The sequence below is a fragment of the Protopterus annectens genome, chromosome 4.part1 (assembly GCF_019279795.1).
Source record: "Protopterus annectens isolate FY-2018-M chromosome 4.part1, PAN1.0, whole genome shotgun sequence".
Classification (NCBI taxonomy): domain Eukaryota; kingdom Metazoa; phylum Chordata; order Ceratodontiformes; family Protopteridae; genus Protopterus; species Protopterus annectens.
The window spans coordinates 751651474-751678457 of NC_056734.1; the positions used below are offsets into that span (position 1 = coordinate 751651474).

General features: G+C 40.7%; 1 pseudogene; it reads left to right on the forward strand.

Annotated features, from left to right (window-relative positions):
- Window positions 1-26984, forward strand: part of LOC122801296 — a 111250-nt pseudogene that overhangs the window by 18534 nt on the left and 65732 nt on the right.

Here is a 26984-nt window from a genome sequence, read left to right on the forward strand (position 1 = left end):
TCGATTATGGACCACAGTTAGCAGTCTTCTGCAAACCTGTTCAGCCATACTCTTCCCATGCTTGCCTGTACCTCTGAGCAGTGTCCATTGAACAGGTGGTGTCCCAGGAGCAAGACCTGTGGGATGCCATTTGTTACTGTCTTAGAGTCGGACATGGCACCTGCAACTCTGAACATGTGTGTTTGATCTGAGAGCCACTAGGCCACACATCCTGTGACATAGCTGTTGATGTTCAGGCTGGTAAGCGTGTCCATGATGACAGAGTGGGGAATGGTGTGAAGTTCTTAGTGAGGTCCAGATGGGCTGTGTGGACTACTTTCACCTCCATCTATGTCCTTGGTGACTGTTTGAAGTAAGTCAACTATGTTTAGGAGGCAGGATCTGCCTTTAACAAGGCGAGCTTGTGTAGAGTCCAGTGTCTGGAGGTCCCCAATGTCTCTGTTTATGGGTTCCATGATAATTTGCTCAATAGCTTTGTAGACCAGGCTGAGTAGACATATAGGGCAATGGTTTCCAGGTTCTGTTGTGGCACCCCCTTTGTGGAGCTGGATGACTGCCAGTGTATGCCATTCTTTGTGTACATACCCTGTGGTACGATTGACTCTGGGCAGTGAATGTAGGTGAGGGTGTAGTTCCTTTTGGGCCTAGTGTAAGACGCAGCCTGGGACACCATCCAGTCCCATTGATGCTGTGTTCTTGGCTTTGGAGAGGGCTGTCCTTACCTGCATGTCCATGACGTTTGGGGCTCTGCATCCTTCTGTGATGGACACAGGCCCTTTTGGGGGTGATGGGGGGAGGTTTACACTGAACTTGTCCCCCAGGATGTGGCCATTGAAAGTTGGTTCAGTGTATTCCTTGTCATTTGTCAGTAGCTGACAGCATATTTGCAAGTTGACAAATAAACCAACGAACCTTGGAAACAAACTGTTTGTTTCAACTACTGTCTGCGGAATTGTTGGTGCTTTGTAATAAAGGATAATCTTTCACCAGGATCCAAGGTTCGTTGGTTTATTTGTTACATATTTGCAAGTTGACACCTACATGTCTGGTAAAGCTACGGCAATCTTTGTGGTTGTTATTCTTACAGTCCTTGGCAATTTGTCTTTTGACAGTGTCCTTTAATTATTTTATGAGCAATCATTGCTTCTTCCTAATAATGATCAGTGATGCCTTTCCTTTAGTGAAGTTGGCTCTATCGGGTGTTAGTTTCCTCTTTCTGTTGTCTAGCTTATTTATGGCCCATGACCACCAGATTGTTTTCTTATTTTTGGAGTAGTGCATCTTGGTTTTATTTGTGATGTCTCGATCCATGCATCCCTGTAGATGCTCATAGGATGCACTTGTAACTGATTTGGCAGATTGTATACCATCCTCCTATTGCAAGACGTCTTTGGAACTTTCCACTTTTGTCTTGGGACGTGTGCAGTTTGCTTTTGAAAATGTCTTCACGGTGGTTTCATTGGCTGGGTGGGGGGGTGGGATGTGGATGTCCAGTGTGATTACTTTATGATCTGATATTACCAGCGAGGGTTTTATATCTGTTGTGGAACACTGGTACCCCATGTTGGTGATGATCATGTCCAGTATGGTGTCACCTCTAGTGGCCATGGTGACCAGCTGTTCCAGGGTGTTAGAGCTTTTAAACACTAGGAAACATTGGGCAAAGGACGTTGCACACATGTAATTCTCCCACTCAATGTTTGGGTAGTTGTAATCACCTCATATAATGTTGTTTGATAGGACCTTGATATTTTCCACTGTTCTCAGGAATACTGAGTGAGGTTCCTGTGACAAGGTAGGTGATCTGTAGCAGGCTACAGTCTGATGAGCAGCTTTGACCAATCTTAGTTGCACTTGCATGGTCTCCAAGGCCTCATGCTGTGCCACTAACCTGGAGGTGTGGGTATCCATAAGGTAAATGTGTACACCCCTTCCTTTTGTATTTCACTCGTGGTTTTGGGTCCAAAGGTCAGAGGGATTGTGAGTGTTTTACGTGGAGCTTGTCCAACAGCTCTGCGTTTCACATAGCTTTGTATGTTAGGCAGTGAACACATCTGAGTAGGTGATATGCAAGGGAGTACTGATGGAGCATTTTGAGATAGTCTGTGTATGGCATGTATTTCAGGCCACTAATGCTCTTTGTGAGGTATTGCTGCAGGCTTTCCAGTTGTTGTAGTTGGCTTGTGAGGTACATAGCAAAAGTGGTGTTGTACTCTATTATAGTTCTAGTGAGTGATGAGTAGTGGGGAACAATGTCCTCTTCTATTCTGCATGAGACACATTTTGTGATGAGGTGTGCCACATAGCAGGGTTACCTGAATACTGTGGGGATGTGATTATCACCATTGTGTCCAGTGTCCACCTGTGACTCAAGGTGTCTTATCACACTTTCAGTGTTAAGTATACTACCGCCTATGTTGTCGTTCTTGGCTATGGAGTTTTTAACAAAGGGGATGACAATGCACCTTTTGGCATTGAGCTGGGGCCCATGGCTTTGACAACAGCCATCTGTCTGTCTCAGTGAGGCCCTTTTGTAGGATATCCACATCTTTATTGTTTACAATTATGGTTCCTAGTCTGCATTCCTGTGGAAACTTCATTAGCCACAGACCTTCCATGTTAAAGTTTACTTCAGGGAAGTACATACTAAACAGGACAAGACACAGGAATGGACCTTGTGGTACTGCACTCATCACTGGTCCAAAGTCATACTTGGAGTCTGCTACTTTCACAGTGTGTGTTCTGTCAGTAAGCCTGTTGGCAGCACATCTTGTGACATAGCAATTTATACCTAGTTTAGTGGGTTTACCTATATTTCCAGTGTGTGCGGTGGTGTTGTAAGCCGTGGTAGGATCAACATAGGCTGTGTGAACCACCTTACCCTTGTCGACGGTTCTGTTGACTACTTCAATGTCATCTATCAGGTTTATGTGACATGATCTGCATTTTACAAACCCAACATGGTTGTGGTCCAGGGCTTGGGGGTTACAAATGTAGTGTTTTATATGTTGTATGATGATGCTTTCCATGGCCTTGAAGACCGGGCTCGTCAGGCTAATGGGCAGCTAGTTCCTGGGGTTCGTGGTGACTCCACCCTTGTGTAGTGGGGTAACCGTCACTGTGCACCATTCAACAGGCACAAAGCATGGGGTGAGGTTATGACTGCACATGGTACGTCAGTGTGGTGCCTGTTCGTTCTGTGGTTTGTGTGGAACACAGCCTGTGAAATTATCTGGTCCCATGGCTGCTGTGATACTGGCTTTGGAGAGTGTTTTTTACCTGTGCAGCCGTGATGACAGCAACTTTGCAGTCTTCCATTATATAGATGTGCTCTTTCATGAGTGAGAGGGGGGTACAGTTAACACTGATCCTATCTGCCAGGATGTTGGCAATATCAGTTGGGTCTGTATATTTAGTGCCATTGAGCTGTAACTCAGAACAGATCTGAGTGTAGCCATAACATGGACCTGTCTGTTGGGCAGAGATCTCCTGAGTAGACAGTGTGCAACAGAGTACAGATTGGGTTACATTCAGTCATGTTGCATGAGGCAACTGTTTAAGGCCAGTAATTCTCTTGTTAGCGTAGTTCAGTGGTCTTTCTGGCTGCTGAACGTGCCTAGTCAGATTCATCGCAAGTGTGTTGTGGTACTCTCTGATGGGTCTGATAACTGATGAGTACTGGGAACCTCCTTTGACCTACATGCACAGACCTTGTCAGTATGTGTGAACACATAGCATGATTTTCTGACAACTTTGTGAATGTGTTTCTGGAAGTAGAGATGTCTATCCACATTTGTCCATAGATCCCTTATTATCATCTCCGTATTTGGCATAAAGTGTGTGAGCATGCCCAGTATGACCTTTCAGTATGTTGTTGCCTAACATTTGCTTCGTTTTGTAAGTGTGTGAGCACGACCAGTATGACCTTTTAGTGTGATGCTGAATGAAATCCACTACATTTGTTGGAGTGTGTGAGCACGCCCAGTATAGACATTTATACTATATGTGTATGGAAAATCAAGTTGTATTTTTACAGCAGGCCTCACCTTTGTGTCATAGATCAACAAGGATCATGCTGTGCCTGCAGGGCTTCCATGAGACACTTTGCATAGGCTTATCAACATTTCTACATACAGAGGGGAGAGCTATTCTTTGTACATTTCTGCACAGGGGCACACTTGATTGTTACTGTGGGTGTACATATGATGAGGGGTTCACCTAACACTTATACACATTTGCTATGCCTGCACTGCTATGTACAGTACACCATTTCAGTCTGTACTGTTGCCTATCATACTGGCTTGAGGCATACTACTGTACTACACTTCTTAGCATCCAATGCCACATATATTAGATTTCAACTTCATAGCCTACACAACCCACATCACACCGCCTAGACTGATGTTCTCTGTCTGCATAGGCCTGTGGGGGAGGTTACCCATATGCATCTTTAGGGGCATGTTACATCATTTCTTTGTGTTTGCATTACTGTACAATTGTCCTGCTGTGTCTGCACTACTGAAATGCTATCATGGGTTAGTGGTTCAGTACTGTGACTTTAGTGCACAGTATCCTGGGTTCGAGCCCTGTCACTGCTTTTTATTTTCATGCTGGGCAGGCCAGACTGCATAAGGGACAGTAAAGCTGATATGAGCATGTTTACCTGTCTTTGCTCAACTTTGCACGACTTTGCCCGACCTTGCCCAACATTGCTCAATGTTGCCCAACATTGCGCTAGTTGGCACAGCCAATTTTGTTTACATATACTAAATATTGGTAAATGCTGCTTAGAATTGCTTTATATTGCTTAGAACATGGCCATCATGCCTCCGGTGGTGCTGCAGGGCTGCCTATGTCAGATGCACATACTACACTCCCTATACATGTTTGGAAACAGGTAGTGTCAAGTTAGGCATCCCTTTTATTTGATGTGCAAGTCAGAGAGAGGTATCATTTCTGGGGTTCCTACTGAGCCAGTGTATGTGCTATGCGTTGCCTCTTTGCCAAGGCCAAGGCATACTGGGCATGCTTCCTTCTGCCTACTGGGGCAGGCTCAGGTTGTTCCTCCTCTGAGTCACGCTGTGCCTGTGCAGGCCCTGGCAATGGTGGGGGGCTGTTTGGCCCTGCCCCATGCTGTTCCTGCTGCAGCTGTTTTCGCAGGATCATATTGTGTAGCATGGCACATACCATGACAATTTGGGTACATGTAGTTGGTGAGTATTGCAAGGCTCCACCAGATGTGTCCAGGCACCAGAACCATGACTTGAGCATCCCAAACACATGCTCAATTACATTTCGTGTTTGTGCATGTGCCTCATTATGGAGTTCTTGTTCAGGTCTGTGTGCATTTCTGATGGGTGTCATCAGCCACGGCTCCAGTGCATATCCAGCATCCCCCACTAGGTGACCGTCAGGGATGTCCCCATTGGCAAATGTCTGGTAGAACTGCGTCAGATGCCAGATATGGGAAACATGGTAGCTCCCAGGGCAGCCAGCACACACATTCATTATTATGCCCTGGGCATCACACATGACCTGGCAGTTGATGGAGTGGAAGCCCTTGCGGTTAATGTAGGCCCTACCCCGCTCACCGGCTGGTGCTTTGATGCGTATGTGCATGCAGTCTATTGCACCCACTACCTCAGGGTATTCCGCTATTTGATGGAAGAGATGCATATTGCTGGCCAATACCTCACGGGAATTGGGGAAATATACATGATCACCGACATGTGCTGACATGGCATCCAGGAACTGGTGCAGTACCCTGGAGGCTGATGCCTGTGATATCCCCATCATATCACCACTTGGTCTCTGGAAGGTACCTGTTGCTAGTATTCTTAGGCCAACACATACCTTGGTTTCCACTGGGATGGGTTCCACTCTGTTGGTTCTGTGTGTGAGGCGTGGCCTGCACAGCTCAACAATTTGCTGCAGGAGGTCTCTGTCCACTCTATAGTGCTCCATTATCTCCAGCTCATGTAACCCCTGGTAGGTGACCCTGGGCCTGTACACTCTTCTCCGTCTCCTCACTGTGGGTTGTCTGGTAGCATTTGCATTGTCACCACCCTCAGCAAGTCTCCTATGTCTCCTTATAACAGCTATGGCAGCCCCTAGCATGTTTGGTCTGAGTGCAGCTTTTCAGTTTTCACTTCTACTAGCTTACTCCTGTCTTGCAGTGTCTCTTGAGAGAAACATACTGCAATGCTGTTTGCAGTGTTTTAAGTGCTGGGTTGGGCTAGTATTCTGCCTGTGTAATTGCCTGCTTCTAATTGTTTTCACCTGCTAGCTCTACCAGTATTCCCTGCTAGCTTCCTACTATTTCTTCTGCTTCCTTTTTCCTCTCTGTTTCCTCAGGGGAGCAGCGCATACCAGCGGAAACACTTTCACAGTGGCTACCACGTGCGCACATGCTTACACGGAGTAGAATCTGCTTATTCGGGTTAAAACACGCGCACACCAGCGCAAACAGGTTTATATATCTTTACACAGGCTCCTACATGCTTACTCTGCCTTACACGCGTGCACTCTGTCTTACTCGCACCTCCCAGCGTGCACACGCACGCATGCATGCATAGCAAGAAACTTTGGTGTTGGCCACAGTGTACACCTTCCATTTCTTGACTTTCCCATGCTTATCTGTTGACACTCCTCTTTCTATGCTGTGTGATTGACATCTTTCACATACCACTTTGTTCCAATAAGCTTGATTTCTTCCTGACATTCCCCCCCTGTGATGTCACCTATCTCCTACTCTGTTACTCCCCCTTATCTAACTCTTACACTACACGGAATGTGCTCATTTGCTATGTGACAGTGTGATTCACTATCCTACCACTCATTTACATAGGATTGCCTACTAATGCTTAGTTACGTGTCTTACACTCAGCTTCCCCTCTTAGCAACCACTAAACGGTGGCCATGTTGTTTTCGATCTGCTAGTCCCTGCATTGCAAATCCATGCATTGCATAAAACCTACATTTGTGGGTTTCAAACCTTTATTTTTATGTCTTATTTAGCGCAGCCCGTTTGCACGGGGCTGCGCTGCGTTTAAACCTCGCCGATCGCCGAAAAAAATATATATTTTTCATGTTTGCATCGGGTTACCATGCCAGTGGCCACATATTTGGCCATTGGCATGCTGCCTGCTACATATGCACACTTTATTTGGAGCTGTCATGGCTCCATTGTGTTATTTGCAGTAACGTACTCAGTTGTCAACTGAGTACATTTCTGCACCTAACACGACTCTTACACGGGCTGGTTTCAGCTTCGTAGATCGCTAATCTACCTCATTTGCATGCCTTTCGGCTGCAAGTGAGGTAATTAGCATATCCACGCCCTGCCTGTGTAAGAGACGTTTTAGCTGGTCTCTTACACGGGATTTCGGGCTGTTCCTGGATCGCGATGGCTGCATGGAGTCTTACACGACTCTTAGACTCCATGCAAGCCATCGTGAATCCTGCTCACTGTCTTTTGGTATTGTTGTCCTATCATGGTACAAGTGGATGGTACTTTTACCACTTGATCTGCATGAAGTACTGGTTTATTACCCAGAATATCAAGTATTTTAACCCATGGTCCTTTTTCTTGTATTACTGTATTCATTCAAATAAACAGAGTATTGGTAGAAATCATACCCTTTTTTCCTCTGTTGAGTTTATTTTTATTTTTGTGTTATTGTCTACACACTGTGACATTTTTGCATGATGTCTTCCCTTGTCAGAACTGTTACATTTTCAGGGGGTAATGTACAGTATTTAATAGAAATAGAGCTGTTTATTGAAATGTTTATGTCAGTCTTTGATTGTTTCTCTACTTTCATGTATGCCTGACCTTGTTTAGCTAACCATGCTGTTATATTTGTGTTAAATGTTATTTTTTTAAACGTACATGTTGTATGCCTTTTACAACTGAAATTGTCTTGTATTCTATTTTGTGTAGCATTTTTTTACTAAGTTTTATTTGTGAAATATTGTAAGTCCCTCTGTTTTGATGTTCAGAATGATGCAAACGAAATGCAGATGTCTGTGTTGAATGCTGCTGTGTCTCGCAGCTGCATTTTTATCTATAGTCCTTGAAGCATGTTCCAGACACTGAACATTCAGCTTGTCTCAATCTATACCAGAATATATGTGTGCTACCAAACAGAAATACTTGTATTTAACTAACTATATTATTTCTACATATATTATAGCAACAGATGTGTATATGCATCTAACTAGCAAAGAGATGTGCACATGAATTTATACATATTTAAACATATTTATCACTGTATACATTCCCTCTGTTTTATTTTAAATACAAAACTGTCTATAGTAAAGCTATATTGCTATTAACTAGAAACACATTGGGAAACAAAACCTTTAGATTTTCTTTTGATACAGCAAGTTAACACAGTTTAATATTGTCAACACAATGATGACAACCATTGCTATTAGAACTGGATGAATCTGAATATGACTCTATACAGTGATGTTTTATACTGCAATTTATTGACAATGCTTGGGATTTTATTGCAAAGGCATTGCAGTCCTGTTTTTTGAAAAAAAAAACACGTGTATAGATACTATATACTGTACAGAATACACTTGCTTTCACAGATTGTTTTTGTATTTGTATATACATGGTTGTAATGTACACTCAGTCCAATTTTTAAACCTAGCATTAAACTGAAGCCTGCTAATTACATTACTTGAAAAAATTACACAGTTAGTGTAAAATTGAAAGCATGCCCTTTCCCCTGTAGTATACATAATTTTATTACAGTATTGTTAGTTTTATGCTGTGAGAACTGAATGTATGCTTGCCCTTTTGGCTGTTATGTACACTGTGACACTTTGCTCTTACACATTTGCTTATTTATTTTTGCTGTTGCCTATACTGTCAAAGTTGTAATACGAATTGCTTTTACCAATTTTGAAAAGACGTTTACTGTTACTGGTAGTTATTTGTACCCTCACTTTTTGTAAAGGGACCTGCATAATTTAACTTGCAAACATATTATTAATGACATGTATGCACAATTGTGACATCTTATTACCATTACTAAACAGGATTAGACTTTTGTTCTTTTTACTTAATGCTGTACGTGAATACTTAATAATGTTTTAGAAAAATGAAAGCCATTTGGCCTGACAACCAGTCTTGTTTCCTTGACCTTATAAACTTCAGTACCAGTAACATTTTATCTTATGCAACATTTTTTGTAACTACCCATTCCAGCCTGGAAAGATTTGAGCTTTTTTCTTTTTTGTGCGCATTCCAGACGCTTAACCCATAACTCCTTCAGCAGTTACTCGTACCTTCAGTCATTCGTTAATATACTTGCAACTTGATATTAGAATGCAGTTGTAAAACTCTTAGAATTATAATAAACATTCGTAATTTGCCTAACTATGCATAATACTGCTTTTGAAGACTGTTTTTGCTGGAGTTTTTATGCTATCATACAATTACAAAATATTGTAAGAAACAAAAGAGATATTGGCTTAACTAACACATACTTAAAACAGATATATTTACATGATTTACATTTGCTGTGGTCTGCTTTTTGCTGCACTTTAGATGAGAAAAAAGAATGCATGCATGTCAGTCTTGTGACGTCGTGTCTTTTCTACGTTTAACTACTCTCATTTGATTTCTATGCCCTAGAACTGTTTTGTTATTTGAAATGGTTTTAAAATCACTATTTAAGTGCCTTGCTTTAACTGAATGAAAGTTTGTGCTGTGTACACTTAACCATTTTCTAAAGGTAGAATAGTACATTGTAAATTATTTCTTATCAGTGCAGTTAACTGCTGTTTCTTTAACTCTTCACTAACCAGATTATATTTGTCAGTTTTCTGTTTTGCTGACTTTAAAGCTCTTATGCACTTTTAAAAAAGTGCTTGCATATGTTGTCTGAAATTTTTGAACTCACTCTGACTGTCTTAGAAGTTTATTAAATCTTTTTGTCAGTTCACCATGAACTTCGTCTCTGTTCTTATCTGTTTTGTAATGTGCAGTGGTTTTATGCCACTTTTGTCTAGCAAGATGTACAGAAGATCTTGTAAATAACTGACTTGACTGATATTGTAACTCTGAAATTAATATTTTACATGTGGTGACAGGACATAAATGTTTACTGTCATATAAATGATGTTGCTGTTTAAGATACCAGTCAAACATAATGCATTTACATAAAGCATTGACATCAACATTACCCAATAAGGTACTGCATGTGCTACAGTTGTGTTTATACCAATTTTTAAATTCTGACAATACATGTGATGGGCTATTACTACTGTGTACCTGAAAGGTAGTGGTACACTTTACAGTTCTGCTGTTTATGACATCCATGCTGTAGAATGAGAAACAAAAAGAGAATTACCAGTTTCTGTATGGAAGGTGATCAGTCTTCCATCGAGAAAGCGTGGAAAGTCCCTAGTTGATTCTGCCAAAAGGTGGCCAAACACCGCTGGCAGACTCAGCTGTGCAAATGTACAGGACCTGTGGAACTTGCAGAGTCACTGTTCTGCTACTGGATACTGTGCATAAGAAGGAGGCAAACATTTGCACTGGAACTGGACGTACTAACTAAATAAAATGAAAATGTAGCTGTAGTTGTCACAAGGAGAAACCATGCGGTCCATCAACTGTGGCTCGCCATTGAAGAATTCTGTACTGCCTTCCTGTTGGTTCCTTCTTGTTATTTACATTTGCATGCAAGCACACCACAGTATATTAACTCTTAGTATGAACAGCTACTTTTAAATACTGGATTGTACTAAGTACAATAAATACACGGAGGCAAAACTGCTTTAGGTAGTACGACATTTCTGTTACATTTGACTTTTGGTTCTACAAACACGCAACACATATGCTGTCAGCTCTCTATAGCAAATTCCCAAAGTCTGTTTAAGCATAGCTACATTTATACCAGAAGATCTGGTATTTTTCCAGAGTCTGATGTAAAACAGTTCTTTCTTTGTATAACAGTTTTTCTTTCTTCTTCTAATTTATGATTTGACCTTGATTCTTTGGTCCAGAAAATTCCGTCTTGCATTATCTGAAACTTAGTGTTCCAGTACTATCTTGCTTGAAGTTACTTTGATGTACAAAAATCTATTTAAGCTATTATATGCTTGCCAGCACATATACTACTTTCTATTTTTTAGCATTTATATTATTCTAGATTAACCCTTTATATTTCATACTATTTTTGCAGTGTTTTATTCAAGCTAATAATCATGCTAGCAACAGTTTAAAAAGACAGTATATACTATATAGAAGAGTATTCTTTCAACATCAGACATAGAGATGGGATAGCAGCCCTTCATTATTTCTTAAAAGATAGTCCAGTTTCACATTATGTCATAGAATTAGTACAATGTTGTTTATTAAATATTTTTTTTTTAGTTTTAATAATGTTATCTACCATCAGCTACAGGGTGCAGCACCTTTTGCCCCCATGTATACCAATCTCTTCATGGCAAAATTTGAAATGGATTATATCTATAAACATAAATTGGTTCAAGAACATTTTTTGTATTACAGTTATATTAATAATTTGATATTTGTATGTGAGAATGGTATTGATAAGGTCCATGATTTTGTTAATGATATACACAAAATTGTTTATGAGTTACAATTTGGTAAAGAATTTTTTTTCTTGATGTATATCTGACTGGATTAAATGATGGGCCTATACGTACCTCAGTTCATCGTAAATTTATTTTGAATACATTTTGAAATCTCGAAGTTAAACAACTGTGATTACCCAACAGTGCGGAACAGTATCTTTACTGTTCTCTTCACTGTAGTGCAATCTCAGAGTTGGTATATTTAAGTAGCAGGGGGTGTCACAGCCCCCCACTTGGGGGAGTGCAGGGGGGCTTGCCCCCTGCAGCAACGTGATGTCTAACTTTTTTGTTTTAGTTTTTGTTTTGTTTTTTTTCTTGCATTTTGAGATTTCAAAATCTCGAACATCCAGACATTGGGATTCTGATGTTCGAGATTTTGACTTTTCAAAATGACATAGTGGACATATATATTTATGGTCCACTTCTTAATTCCGAAAACTCAAAATCAAAAACACCAGAATCCTAACGTCTGGATGTTCAAAATTTTGAAATCTCAAAGTTAAACAATTGAGATCACCCAACAGTGTGGAACGGTAACTTTACTGTTCTCTTCACTGTAGTGCAATCTCAGAGTTGGTATATTTAAGTAACAGGGGGTGCAGGGGGCTTTTTGTTTTTTTTTTTGTTTGTTTTTTTTTTTTTTTCATTTTGCGATTTCAAAATCTTGAACATCTGAATGTCAGGATTCAGATATTCAAGATTTTAACTTTTTGAAATTACATAGTGGACCTATACATATCTATCTATCTATATATATATATATATATATATATATATATATATATATATATATATATATAGACATAGGTTCATAGGTTCATAGGTTCATACTAGGCTATCTGCCCTAGGGCATTTATAAGCCTAGCCAGAGTGTGTTTGGCTTTTGCCACCCATTTTAAATTAATTTTGCTATGCCCTTTTTCGAGGTTAGTATACTGTGCCTCTGTCTAACAGTGACACAGAAGTGATACCCGGGGTAAAATATGATCTCCCATCCACTCATCAAGATTCCTCTTGAAGAGAGTCAATGAGGGACTCTGCCTAACCTGGACTGGGATTTTATTCCAGAGTGAAGGGAGCCTCTGGGTTATGAACCTGTCCCTCCAGCATGTCCTATTTATTTCAGTGCTGAGGTTCAAGTCTCTCAAGTGCGTAGCTCGATGGGATTTGGATTTTCGGAGGTGCAGCATGTCCATTAATTCCGGGTTGGACATGGCTTTATACGTCAGGCACAGATCGCCTCTGAGCAGCCAGTATGCCACTGAGTAGAGCTGGAGTTTCTTTAACCAGGCAGCATATGGCATCTGTTTGAGCCCTTTGATCCTCTTGGTGAGGTACTTTTGGGGTCTTTCCAGTTGCTGCAGGTGTCTGGTAAGGTACATCCCAAAAGGGGCATTGTACTCAATTATGGGCCTGATGAGGGATGAGTAAAGAGGCACGATGACCTCCTCTGATCTAGATGAGAATCCCTTCATGATTAGCTGGGCTAAATAAAATGTTCTTCTAACCACTTTGGCCACATGGTTGTCAAATGAGAGATTGCTATCAACTTGGGTCCCCAGGTCCCTAATTACTTCTTCTGTACTTAATGGATTACCACCTATGTGGTAATTTGTGGGCACTTTGTTTTTGCCAAAGGGGATGACTATACACTTTTTGGCATTTAGCTTGAGGCCATGGCTCTGGCACCAGTTGTCTGTTTCTATGAGGCCCTTTTGTAGGATGCTTGTGTCAGCTGGAGAGTCGATTATGGAACCCAGTTTGCAGTCATCTGCGAACTTGGACAGCCACAGTCCTTCCATGTTGGCCTGTACCTCCGAGAAATATATACCGAACAAGAGAGGGCCCAGGACTGAGCCTTGTGGGATGCCACTTGTAACTGGTTTGGAGTCTGACATGGCTCCAGCAATTCTAACCATGTGGGTTCTGTCCTTGAGCCAGTTTGCAACCCATCTAGTGACATAGGGGTTTATATTTAAGCTGGTGAGCTTATCTATAATGCCCGAGTGGGGTATTGTATCGAAGACTTTTGCGAGGTCCAGGTAGGCTGTGTGGACCACCTTCCCCTCGTCAATGGCCTTGGTGACTGTTTCAAAGAAATCGACCAGGTTTAAGAGGCAGGATCTGCCCTTAACAAAGCCGAACTGGGTAGGATCCAGTGTCTGTAGGTCCCCAATATCTTTATTTATGAGGGCCATGATGATCCTTTCCATAGCTTTGCAGACCAAGCTAGTCAGGCTTATGGGGCGATAGTTTCCAGAATCCGTTGAGGCACCACCTTTGTGGAGAGGGACCACTGTTGCTGTACGCCACTCTTTGGGTACATATCCTGTAGTAAGGCTGAGCTTGAACAGTAGTTTTATGTTTGGGTTTAGCTCTTCTTGGAGTTCATGTAGGATGCAGCCCGGGACACCGTCTGGTCCCATTGATGCTGTGTTTTTTGCTTTGGAGAGGGCTGCTCTTACCTGAGCATCTGAGATGTCAGGGGGGCAGCACTCTGCTGGGATAGATATTTGCCCTTTTGGTGGGGAGTGGGGGAGAAGTTTGCGCTGAACCTGTCAGCTAGGATGTTGGCAATGTCTGTGGGTTCGGTGTATTTTTGTCATTTTGGACTAATTCTGAGCATATCTGGGAATTCCCACCCAGGTTCCTAACATAACTAAAGAAAGCCTTGTGATTATCTTTAGTGTCCTGTGCAATTTTTTTCTCGAAGCTGGCCTTAGACGATTTTATGAGTGCCCGTAGTTTTTTGCTAATACTGATCAGAGATGCCTTCCCTTTTTGGGATTTTGCTCTATCATGTAGTAGCTTCCTCCTTCTATTGTATAGTTTGTTTATGGCAGGGGTCCACCAGACAGGATGTCTGCCTTTGGAGGATTGGGTCTTGGTTTTATTTGGGATTGCATGATCCATGCATTCCTGAAGGTGTTCATAGAATGCGTTTATAAAGGATTCTGTGGTCTGGGCCATATTTTCCACAGGCCCAGGGGCTTTGAAGGATTCCACCTCGGTTTTGAGGAGTGTGAAATTTGCTTTAGAGAAGTTTTTCACTGTGGTTTTCTGGGCAGGGGGTGGGGTCGGGATGTGAATATCCAGTGAGAATAGTTTATGGTCTGATCTTACCAGTGAAGGATACACTTCTGGTCTGGAGCATAGAGTCCCCATGTTGGTGATGATCAGGTCCAGTATGTTTTCCCCTCTTGTGGGAGTGGTAACAAGTTGTTCCATAGCATTTGAGTTTATAAATTCTAGGAACCTTTGGGCTAGGGTGTTGGAGCTAGAGTAATGCATATATATATATATGTGTGTGTGTGTGTGTGTGTGTGTGTGTGTGTGTGTGTGTGTGTGTGTGTGTGTGAGTGTGTGTGTGTGTGTGTGTGTGTGTGTGTGTGTGTCTTGCTCTATCCTCCAATGTAAAGCAAGCTCTGTGCTTACATATACATTGATAACACTGTAATTTTATCCTGTCAGTTTACTGGTGCATGTACATATGCATTCTTTGCATCACATACTCTTAGCATTTTATTCACTGTCACTTTATATTTTTGTTACTTTATGTACTCTGTATGAGTGGCCATATTAATGTCATCAGGATGAGACTGAAATTGGTCAGAAATGATCAGTGTTCTTCCCTGCTTAACAAATTCAATCAATCAATCAATCAATCAATCAATAAATAAACAGTCTGAAATTAACTTTCTCTCAAACAAGGTCTGGCATAAATTTTTAAAGAGGAATGCCATTGCTGGTAAACTGTTTACCATTTGCAATAGTGCATTTTATTTACATAAAATGGTAATCACAGTCAATGTTTACCCAACTGTTGCATAGCCCCATCCTTTCCAATTAACCCCTTTCATTCAACTGCTTCCTGCAGCACCCCCCACACTTGTTTTAAAAGCACCAGCTGCCATGGCAAGTTATGCAGAGAAAGGGTTTGAAAGTTATTTGAATTGTTACGGTATGCTTTATGGAAAACAATGCTATTTCTTTAGGTCTGGGAATTGTAAGGTTATATAAGAGGGATTGCATCAATAGTCTAGTAAGAATCATGTTTATCAAGCAGCAAATGAGACTCCCCAAACTCTGGAATAGACTGCCCATACATGTCAAGCAGAGCGCCTCTTTGGCCCTCTTCATAAGGAATCTTGACAATTGGATGGGAGAAAGGAAATTCACCCCGAGGATCACATCAGTCACCCTGCTAGACAGGGGTCCAGGGAAGTAAATAGTGTGGGAAGAAATAGCCAGGGAATTGTTATGGCTAGGCTTGTATAGGCTCTAGGGCCAATAGCCTAGTACCAGCCTATGAACCTATGAACCTATATAGCTGGAGGTCAGTTAAGTACAGAAACAAAAATAATACCTTAAATAACCAAAGGAAATCATTTATTCAGATATGCATTTTCTTTATAAGCATAGATGTGTTGTGACAGAAGCCTATAAAACTATTTACCAGTTTTACAGTAGACGATTGATAGCATACTACACTTGTATTTGATTGTGAAAAGGCTTGAGCTCACTATCATATCATCCTTATATTTTTATTCAGGAGAAGTAAATAAACTGCTGCATTTATCTTATAATTTCATCAGTAAGCTTGGTGAAAAAGGAATCAAAAATCAGCTAAAATTTAGTCTATCATACTTATGCTGCATTTTACTTGAATAACAGAATTTCTTATTTACTTACTTACAGAACTGAACTATGGTTTACAATAATCTTTTTAAAAACATTCATAATGGGGTCTACTTCTAAAGCTCAAAGTTTCAAAACTTCAAACTTCAAAAGGTCAAGACCAGAAGATCGAAGTTTTGAAACTTCAAAAACTAAATAAAAAAAAATAAAAACAATTTTTTTTTTACATTTTTGTAGGGGAGCAAGACCCCCTCCACCCCCCACACCCCCTGCAAAATAAATAAACCAACTCCGAGATCACAGTACAGTGAGGAAAATTGTTGTTGTTGTTGTTGTGTCTTTCAGCTTTTCCTGGTTAGGGGTCGCCACAGCAGAACTCCGGTCCGCTAATGATTGGCAGTAGATTTTTACGTGCCGAGTTGCCAGCTCTGACGCACAACCTTCAATGAAGGTACACCCATTCACGCATGTCTCCACACAGAAGACGCTCTAGCTGAGAATCGAACAGGACAACGTCTTACTGTGAGGCGACAATGCTACCGCAGCACCACCACAGTGAGAAAAATGGTAAATATCTTATTCCATGCTATACAGCGATCTCCATTCAAAATGTTCGAAGTTGCAAAACTTCGACCTTCTAGTCTTGGCCATTTGAAGTTCGAAGTTTTGAAATTTCAAGCTCTGAAGGGAATCCACATAATTTATATGTATTTATCCTGTCTTCCTAAGATATTTCTTTCATTATTAATATCCCTTTTTTATAAATGTGTATCATTGGTCTGGTTAGGAAATAAATACAAGCTACTATACCTTATTCTGTACTAATTTCAAATCTCATTTGGCTTTGCATGTCCCAAGCAATTGTTGAAAGTAATCAACATGGCTATAACTACATAAATAAATACATTTTGGTGTATCACACAGTTGGCGCCCACAAAGCTGAACTGAGAGGTCCAGGATTAACGTGAAAATTAGTTTCTGTAGGAAAACATTTTTCATAAGACGAGTGCACTAATCTGAATTTGTAGTTCTCTCCTTCCCCTGTGATAGTGAAAACTGTAGCACTAGTTCATCTTCTAATCTCTGATTGTTTTTTACAGGTGCCAAGATCTACCTGTAATGAAGAATGTGGCCTAGGCTACAGGAAAACAGCTAAAGAAGGAGTGCCATCCTGTTGTTTTCAGTGCATTGCTTGTATTCGGGGTGAAATTGCAAATGAGACAGGTAAGCCATCTACAACTTACTGATGTGATTAAAATGTAAATGATTTTCAGAGACATGGCCAAACTTAGGAGCTTCTCCTGCCATTAGTTTCCAAATTGAAATAGTTCATTTAATAAAACTAAATCTCTTCACCTTTGGCCAGAATAATCCTACAAACAGACTCTAAATACCATTTAAAACAAATACTGTTAAAGGACCCACAGTGTGTTATAAGTAGATAGTGGTCAGAAACACCACATAATTTCTTTTCAGCAACAAAATCATGGTGACACTGTAATATTTGCCTTCTAATGATTATACTTAAATACAGTGTCAGTAGGCTTGCATCATGATCGAGAGGGATACAGTCCTGACTACTGCAAAGAAAAACAGAGACTGATTAGTCATCCAGCACTGGAAGGGGTGACAAATGGAAATGGGATCAAGCAGCTGCTACTATCTTGTCCACTTTGACAAGAAGAGCATGGACTGACTAGCTGCAGCACTGACTGCAAGCAGAGGCAAGGAAAAAAGGCAGTAGTACAGAAGACTATAACATGCACATGGGCACAGCAAGCAGTGTCCAGCAACGTAGGGAGAGATCAGAACACTTGCGGTACACAAGGGATACAATGCAATTCTCCAGCCTGAGTACAATTGGGGCCTAACTGTTAAAGGTGGACTGAAACCAAAAAGGAGAACAAATGAGCTCATGACTTATAGGTGGGGTCTAATGGTTGGTAGACACAAAGGAGAAAATGTCTATAGAAATATTTAAAAATAACTGCACGTCTGTGAAATTTTATTCATAGGTAAATACTAGCTAGCTGTCTTGTGGGCCATTTTAAGCCTAGCCAATTTTTTCAAAGGTGAGAATCAGACTATGTTCCTTGTGTCTAGGAGGTAAACACCTTAACCATTATGCCAATCACCCAAGCCCCATGTCAACCACCCATCCAGGGTATCTTGTAATTTTACCACTGATTTTGTTCCTGCTTCTGCAGGACTAAATGTGAAAAAAATAAGGCTTCTTCTAAGGTTTTTCACCTGTTTGTTCTTGTGTGAATGAGAAGGAGGATAGAGGAATGGTGAGGATGCAAGGAGTAGAGGTAGCGAAGGTGGATGAGTTTAAATTCTTGGGATCAACAGTTCAGAGTAATGGTGAGTGTGGAAGAGAGGTGAAGAAGAGAGTACAGGCAGGATGAAGTGGGTGGAGAAGAGTGTCAGGAGTGATTTATGACAGATGAGTACCAGTAAGAGTGAAAGGGAAGGTCTACAAGACGGTAGTGAGACCATCTATGTTATATTGGTTGGAGACAGTGGCATTGACAAAAAGGCAGGAGTCAGAGCTGGACGTGACAGAGTTAAAGATGTTAAGATTTGCACTGGGTGTGACGAGGGTGGACAGGATTAGGAATAAGTATATTAGAGGGTCAGCCCAGGTTGGAAGGTTTGGAGACAAAGCCAGAGAGGCAAGATTATGTTGGTTTGGACATGTGCTGAGGAGGGATGCAGAGAAAAGATGCTAAGAATGAAGCTGCCAGGTAACAGGAAAAGAGGAAGGCCTAAGATAAGGTTTATGGATGTGATGAGAGAGGACATGTAGGTGGTTGGTGTGACAGAGCAAGATGTAGAGTACAGGAAGAAATGGAAACAGATTATCCACTGTGGCGACCCCTGATGGGAGCAGCCGAAAGAAGAAGAAGAAGTTCTTTGATAGGTCAGGCAGTCATAAAGTCTTTTTTTTTTTGCTAGACAAAAACTATGATAACACAGGGTAATATCAAGAGTTGCAGAAAGATAAAAATGTTTTTATTATTCATTTTTAAGTTTTTTGAGGTTTGCTGTATGGGAGAGAAATATTCAGGAACTCTTCAGCTTACCAAATCATTATATTGCATTTGCTTGATGGCAGATTCAGTCAGTAAGCCTTTGAAGCCTACCCATGAAGTTAATTTAATATTGTATCTTACATCCGAACTACCTGTTCTCTTACTTCTTCTCTACCTACCCCATGGCCTCTTGAATATCAGTGACAATTCCATCTCTTATCACTCATTCCAGTAACTCATTCTATTATGTACAACCCTGTCCATGAAGAAGCACTGCTGCTTACCCTGGGGCAATGTTTTCATAACAAGAATTTTATTAAATAACCCCTTCACAGTAACCCGATAAGCAGTTATTTATTTATTGCCATTGTTGATCAGGGTTGTCTGATTAGGCACAAAAAAGGTCCCTTGGCAGAAAAGGCCTGGGAAGAAAAGCTCCACACAGAAATTTTGATAAACATTTTTGAAGATTTGAATTAACAATAATTATTAACATGATTAACTGTGCATATTTCAGAGACAATACATAATAACAATATTATGACAAAATACATTAGAACATCAAGAAAACTAGTTAAAGAGAAAAAGAAAATAGTTAATAATAAATAAAACATTTTAGGGGGAAAAGGCAAATGCTTATAACCAGGAATTGTATAAAATATGAGGAATAATGTAGATGGAAGATAGAGTTAGGTCAAAGGAGAGTAAGAGACCATGAGAGAGGAAGAGAGAGAGTTTGTGAGTGTGTTCGTAGTGAGAAAAAAAGAGTAAGAGAAGGAGTAAGATGTTTATTTCAGAAAATCTGAAACATCGTGTGTGGGTAGTAAGATGGAAAGAGTTAGGCTTGGGATGTCAGTGGCAGAAAAGGATATAGTTCTGGGGAGTAGAGGAGGAGATTAGATGGTAAGGTTGAAAGGCAGTGAAAGAAGAAGAAATGTTTTCTCATTTACACTTAATTATATCAGTGCCTATACAATATTTTATTTCCATAATAGAATTGCATTTAATTAAGTCATTTATACATGCAAACATGCAAATTCATTTGCACTGCAGACTTGATCAATTTGATTTGCTTTTTAAGTACCTTGATTATTGTAATCATACTGTTTCAGTCTTTCATTTAAATGTAAACCAGAGCCAGGGAGTAGCTGGTCATCTCATTCTGATGCCTGTGCTTCCTCCATGCCACTCTCTCCTTCCTGTAGACCATGATCCTTCATTTCTTCTGGACATAATTTTGCACAGTCATAATCTGTCTTCATGGTCTCTAACGAGAACAGCTCCAGAGACCAACATGTCTGTTCATATCCTTTCCTCTGCATCCCATCCATATTTCTGGTACCTTTCTTTTGAACTCCAAATAGCAGCCTGATATCCTTGTCATTTTATATTCCCCAAAACTGTGGACAATACTCAAAGTTTGACCCAGTACAATGGGAATGTTATCTATTTGCTTCTAAGACTCTCCTCCTGAGGATACATTCTAGCATTTTGTCTGTTGCTATTACATGGCTCTGCTTCTGAAGGCCAGTCACAGTGTGAGCAGCCCCATATCCTTTTCCTGCTGTGGTGTCATCACCTCCAGTTCTCCACTCTCTCCCTATAAGCGATATTTTACACAAGTGTTCTGGTAGCCCAAGAAAATAACTTCAGCTGCAACCTTTATGCTAACTTGGTAATTTTTATAAATTTTTCCTAAGATTCTACCTTTTCAAACTACACTTCCCAGCCTGAGCCTAAAATTTATCATTTCTGATCAGTGTTCTACCCTGGTTAATAAATTTAAATAAATAAATTAATAAATATACAAACATACATAAATATTTGTGACATGAGCAAAGAGGCAGACCATCTCCTCTGCTCCTTAAATTACCTGTGATACAGACTCACTGACCAGTATTGGGCCTAGAACTGACCCCTATAGTACTTCACTAGTGACTTTCTCTATTCCTGTTGCTGCCCATCTTGCAAAATGCTCTGTGTTCTTCAGTTCAACCATGTACCAGTATAGATGTCGTCATATGATCATTACTGCAGTAGCCTTAACTATATGGGTTATATCCTGCCAAGGATATCACAGCTATCCAGCTTCCAAAGCTTCAGGGCACCTTCCACACACCCAAACTGTCAAGCAGCTTGAACTGAGCTAACTGACAAGTTTGGGTACAAAGCCTTTCAGAGCTTTACTACTGCTGAAGAGTATGCTCCTCAGAGGCTTTTGTCAGCTTGTACTTCCCTTTGTTGGACAGATAAGTTCCCTTCAGGGGAAAAAAAGGTTTCATTTTTCTTAATTTTGTTGATGTTTCACTACTTTGGAAAAATGTCAGGAAAGTTATTTTAAAGCTAAAAGTGCTGTGTTTTAACAGACTGTCGCAAGACTGTAACATGCTGTTAAATGGAGCACTGTTTTTTCTTTGAGTTTAAAAGTAGTGTAAACTAAAAACATTTTTTCTGTGGGGAAGTTGTGTTTATTTTTCTTTTGGGGGACAGCATAGTGCTTTAAAGTGCTTTTTACTATGTTTTTTTCTGTCAAACAAAGTAACTTTTGTAGACTGGTAGTGTTTACCAGTAATTGCTGCTTGTCTTCCTTGGGGAAAAGGCACTATTTTTGGCTTGACCATGGAACAGACTACCAGTCCTATGTTCGGTCCATCTTCCAGACACAAAAAGAAAAAGTTAAGCAAACAGCCTTTGCCACCAAAGCAAGCTAGCAATTTGCCTCAGCCACAGGTGAGTAACTCTGCTATGGCTATTTGATGTACCTGAGACCACTCATCTTCTACCCGGATACCTCTGGTATAGCAACTACAGCCACTTTGGACATGGGGTTAGCCACATCCTTTGTGGCTGTTGGGGGTCCCCTCAATGGGCAAGGGAGAGCCACTCTTGTTAGTCTGGGGAGATGAAAGAGGGAAGGTTTTCCTGTTGTGTCAAAATGCTGGACCTATCCCTGGGAAAGCAGTTGCTGCCATTAGACATTTAAGATTATGAATCTGAACAGGAAGGTGCAAGGATAGAGACAGTTTTTTTTGTCCAGATTTCTGATTCAGACTCAGAGGAGAGCTCAGTTTCTGAGTGCCCCTGTGGAGGGGTTCTCTTTTTCTGAGACTATTGCTAGAATGTGCCAGTGTTTTCAGTGAGGTAATAGTGAGGTTTCTAAGTTCCTCAGAAAATACCATGAGTTGTTACAGAAGGATTTCTAGAACCTACACCCATTCCACCTGCTCTGTCTGCTTTAGAGGATGTGTACTTTACTGCCTGCAATTTCCTGATAGTCTGACCTGACCAAGCAGGTATAGCTTTAGTCGAGCCCACTGCTGCTAAGCACTTGGTTAATTCCAATCCTAATTTTTCTAATAAGGATGGGAAAAATCATTGATAGGTATGGAGAAAAAGTATATACTTCTACAACTTTGACTTTCAGAATTTTGAATTGTCAGGTTCATAGGTTTCATAGGTTGGTATTAGGTTGGTATTAGGCTATCGGCCCTAAGGCCTATGCAAGCCTAGCCATAACAATTCCCTGGAAATTTCTTCCCCCAATATTTACTTCTCTGGGCCTCTGTCCAGCAGGGCGACTGACATGATCCCCAGGGCGAATTTCCTATCTCCCATCCAATCAAGGTTCCTCTTGAAGAGAGCCAATAAGGCACTCTGCTTGACATGTATGGGCAGTCTAGTCTAGAGCATGGGGAGTCTCCGGGTCAGGAACTCATCCCTCCAGCATGTTTTGTTCATTGTGATAAGGTTCAGATCTCCAGAGCGTGTGGCTCTGACGGATTAGGAAAGATGTCATATGTAAAAGTTTGCTCTGGCAAATTATGAAAGTATCATGAATGTTTTATCTACAGTTTCTTCTTGGGAGGAAAAACCTGTTTTAAACAATTTCATTTTTTTCTATCGTGCAGGTCACTTACTCACTGGTTGCAGTGTGTTTGACTCTGTTGCTACTTCTTCCAAGACTATGGCCACTGGTACTGTTTTAAGGAAGTTTCCATGACTGCATTCTCAGAACCTCCCAGATGATGTTAAAATGAGATTTTAAATTCTGCCTTGGAAAGAGATTTATTGTTTGGCTCCTCTGCTGCAAAGGTGATCAAAAAGTGTGATGAAAGGGATGAACTGATCCAAGGAATCTCTAAGATTTTTAAGCACTCCTTTTCGAAATTGTCAAAGGGATTTTCTTTCTCCTCATTCAGTTTTGGCAAAAAAACAAAAGAATAAACAGTCTCAGAAAAATTCAGGTAAACAGGCATTTAACAAGAAATGGCAAGGGGGATCTAAAAAGAAGTCTTGAACCTCCCAAACCTAAGGATAGCCCAAGAAGTCTAAATGACTATTCACGAGATATTGTGACTCCTCTCTCACCCTCACCCCTTTTTCTTCTTCCAGTTTCAAGATAAATGGGTTTTGAAAATCATTCATCAAGGTTATAGATGGAAGTGGGAGGACATTCTTCCTTTCCAGGGGGTTAATCCTGATTCTCCAAATCAGACTATTTTGTTTCCACCTGTTCTTCATCACAAGCTGTCCCAAGGAGTGATAGAATCAGTTCCTCTTTCCCAGGTGGGGAAGGGTTTTTATTCAGGAATATTCCTTGTGCCAAAGAAAGAAAATTATTGGAGACCAGTTCTGGGTCTTTTTTTCCTAAAGCTGTTTGTGATGGTGCCCATATTCAAAATGATGTCACCTCACAACCTGTTGCCTCTTCTTCCTCTTTCAAGTTTCCTGGTAACACTAGACTTAAAAGATGCTTATCATCCCATCCCTATTCATCCAAACTTTAGTCATTTCTTAAGGTTTTGTGTGTCTGGATCACATTATCAGTTGTCTGCCTTACCCTGTGGACTATCCACTGCATCAAGAGTGTTCACAAAGTGTCTAGCTACATTTATAGCTCATTACAGGTTCCACGGTGTCCATATTTTTCTATTTTTAGACAACTTGCTTATCCTTGCAGAGTCTTTTTCAAAGTGTCAGGAATCTCTGTCTTGGGTGAGAGATCTGTTACACAAGCTGGGATACCAAGAGAACATTCTAAAGTCTTTCTTGACTCCCTTACACTGGATTTTGTTCCTTAGATGTCAACTAGACACTTCAGTTCGGAGAGGTTTCCTTCCACAGGAAAAATATATCTTTATTTAGATCTATGATTCTCATGATACCCCTGGCCAGACTCCATATAAGAAAGACACAGTGGTATCCAAAATCTCTTTGGTCTCAGTATCAACACCCTTTACCTTTTCAAATCCTAGTCCTAGGGGTTGTCAGAAGAAATATCTTTTGGTGGAAATGACAAATATCCTTAATTCCAGGTCTCCCCTTCTCCCTCCCTGCTCCAAAGCAGTTAGTTGCCACAGATGCCTCTGTCTTTGCTTGGGGAGCAGTTTCAGGAGGAATAAAAGTGTAGTGGGTTTGGGTCACCAAGGACAGAAGCACATAAGAATCAAGGAGATGCTTGCCCTGATCAAGGCACTCAACTCTCTGAACCATCTTTGGAACTCAAGACCTCTTAAAGTGGTTACAAACAATACCACAGCCATGCGATACAACAATAAGCAAGAGGGAACCAAGTCATTCTCCCTTTGTAGACTAGCTGTGTTAGCTTGGGATATAGCTTCACAGCACATTCTCACTCTACAGCATCCTACATTCCATTAGAGCAAAACTGTGTGGCAGACAAGCTGAGCAGGACCAGGGCAGACACAAGTGTAAACCAAACCAAGGGGTCTACCAAGATTTGATCCAGCTATATAGAGTTCCTCAAGTAGACCCCTTTCCCTCTTCTCTGAACAGTCAACTGACAAGATTTTGTTCCAAGACTCCACAAAAGAAGGCCTGGAATACAGATGCCTTTTCTTTTCTTTGAACAGGAATGTTCCTGCATCTTTTTCCACTCTTTCCACTAATAGCTAGAGTACTTCTGAAGATTTTATCTCCCCATTTTTTTCTTTCTTGAACCTAAAAATGAGGGAGAGAGGATACTCCATGCCTTGTATGTCCACAGTCAACTTAGATACTATCTCGACAGAACTAAATCTTTCAGATCTTCAGAGCAATTGTTCATTTCTTGTGAAGGTAAGAAGGGACAACCTGTGTCAAAATAGACTATTTCCAAATAGTTGTCTTAGGCTATTACATTTTGTTATACTCACCATAACAAATCTATTCCAGGCAGGGCCTAGGCCCACTCTATCAGGACATTGGCTTCATCTATGGCTTTTTGGAAAGAGTTGAATTCTAGAAACATTCTAGAAGTAACAACTTGGTAGTCTATACACACATTTACAAAGCACTCTAAGCTTGATTCCTTCTCTAGGTCCAGATCAAGCTTCGCTAGGACCATTCTCCCAGGGTTCCTGGACTATTCTCCTTCCACCTCCTAAATATAGTTAGCTATGGTTATCTACACATGTAGCTAAGGCTACTTCAGCAGTGATCAATATAATGAACATAGTACAATTGTGTAAGTAAATTTACCATAATGATCACTGCTGTAGTAGCCACTCCCTCTCTTCACCCCCATTGTTTTTTGGTGTGCTTTTGCCAGGGTGTGAACATTTATTTTTGCTCTTTCTAGCATTGTCCTCTTTCTGCTGACAGGAAACCTCTGAAGGGTTTGGCATCCAAACATGTGTTTTAGTCAACTCAGCTCGAGCTAACTGGTGGTTTGGGTACATGGAAGGTGCCCTGAAGCTTTGGAAGCTGGCTGGCTGTTATATCCATATAGCTAAGGCTACTGCAGCAGGGATCATTCAAACATTTACTAATATGGTAAGTCCAACTTATACAGTTGTACTTTCTTCTGTCTTGGTACTTCAAAGTCCATATAGACTGTATCTAGTGATATTCTCTTGTCAAGTTCCCCTGCAATCTAGCTTTGAAACTGGACCAGGTTTGACTGCCAACTTCTCATAGCAATGAACTTATGATGGTTGTTGTTGTGGAGACTGTTGTTTTCTGTGAAAGCATCTACCATTTCCTTTGGGATTCTCTCCATGATTTTCTTGCCACTACTGTTAGGCTAACAGGCCTGCAATAAACCTTGATTTTTCCTGCTTCCACCCTCCCAATAAAAAGGTATCACACTTGCTTTCTTCCAGTCCTCAAGATCTTCTTCAAAGTCAGGGTGAGTTGAACACCTCCATCACAGAATCTGCCAACTCACTGTCCAGACTCAATATGACCCTTGAAGAACACTCATGTAGTCTATGCACTTTATCCTTCCTTAAGGAATCTACTTCCTTTTCAACCTCCTCTCCTTCTTTTTTGGTGTCTGTCCACTGGTCTTCCTACTCTGCCCTACAGGGGTGTTGCCATGTGTACCCCATGATGTACACTTAATTTTTTATGATGACATATGATAGATTTTTTAAACTGACATATTTATCATGATTTGTGGTTATATACTTAAATGCATTTTTTTCAGTTAGCCTGAGTGGCTAAATGTTTACTTTGCTTAAACATGTAATTTCTAAGGTTTTGGAGTCAGGGACTTCATTCCAAATGCTGACGTACTATTCAAAAAATTCTGGCTATACTCACTCTGGCTGCCTACCCAATTTTGTTTGTAAAAGTTGAGGTGAAGTATTCTTCTTGTATCTCTTTGTTTAGGTACATGACCAAATATCAGTTCACAAGTGCTCATTCTAATGGGGAAAACACACTGATAATCCATGCCACCAAATA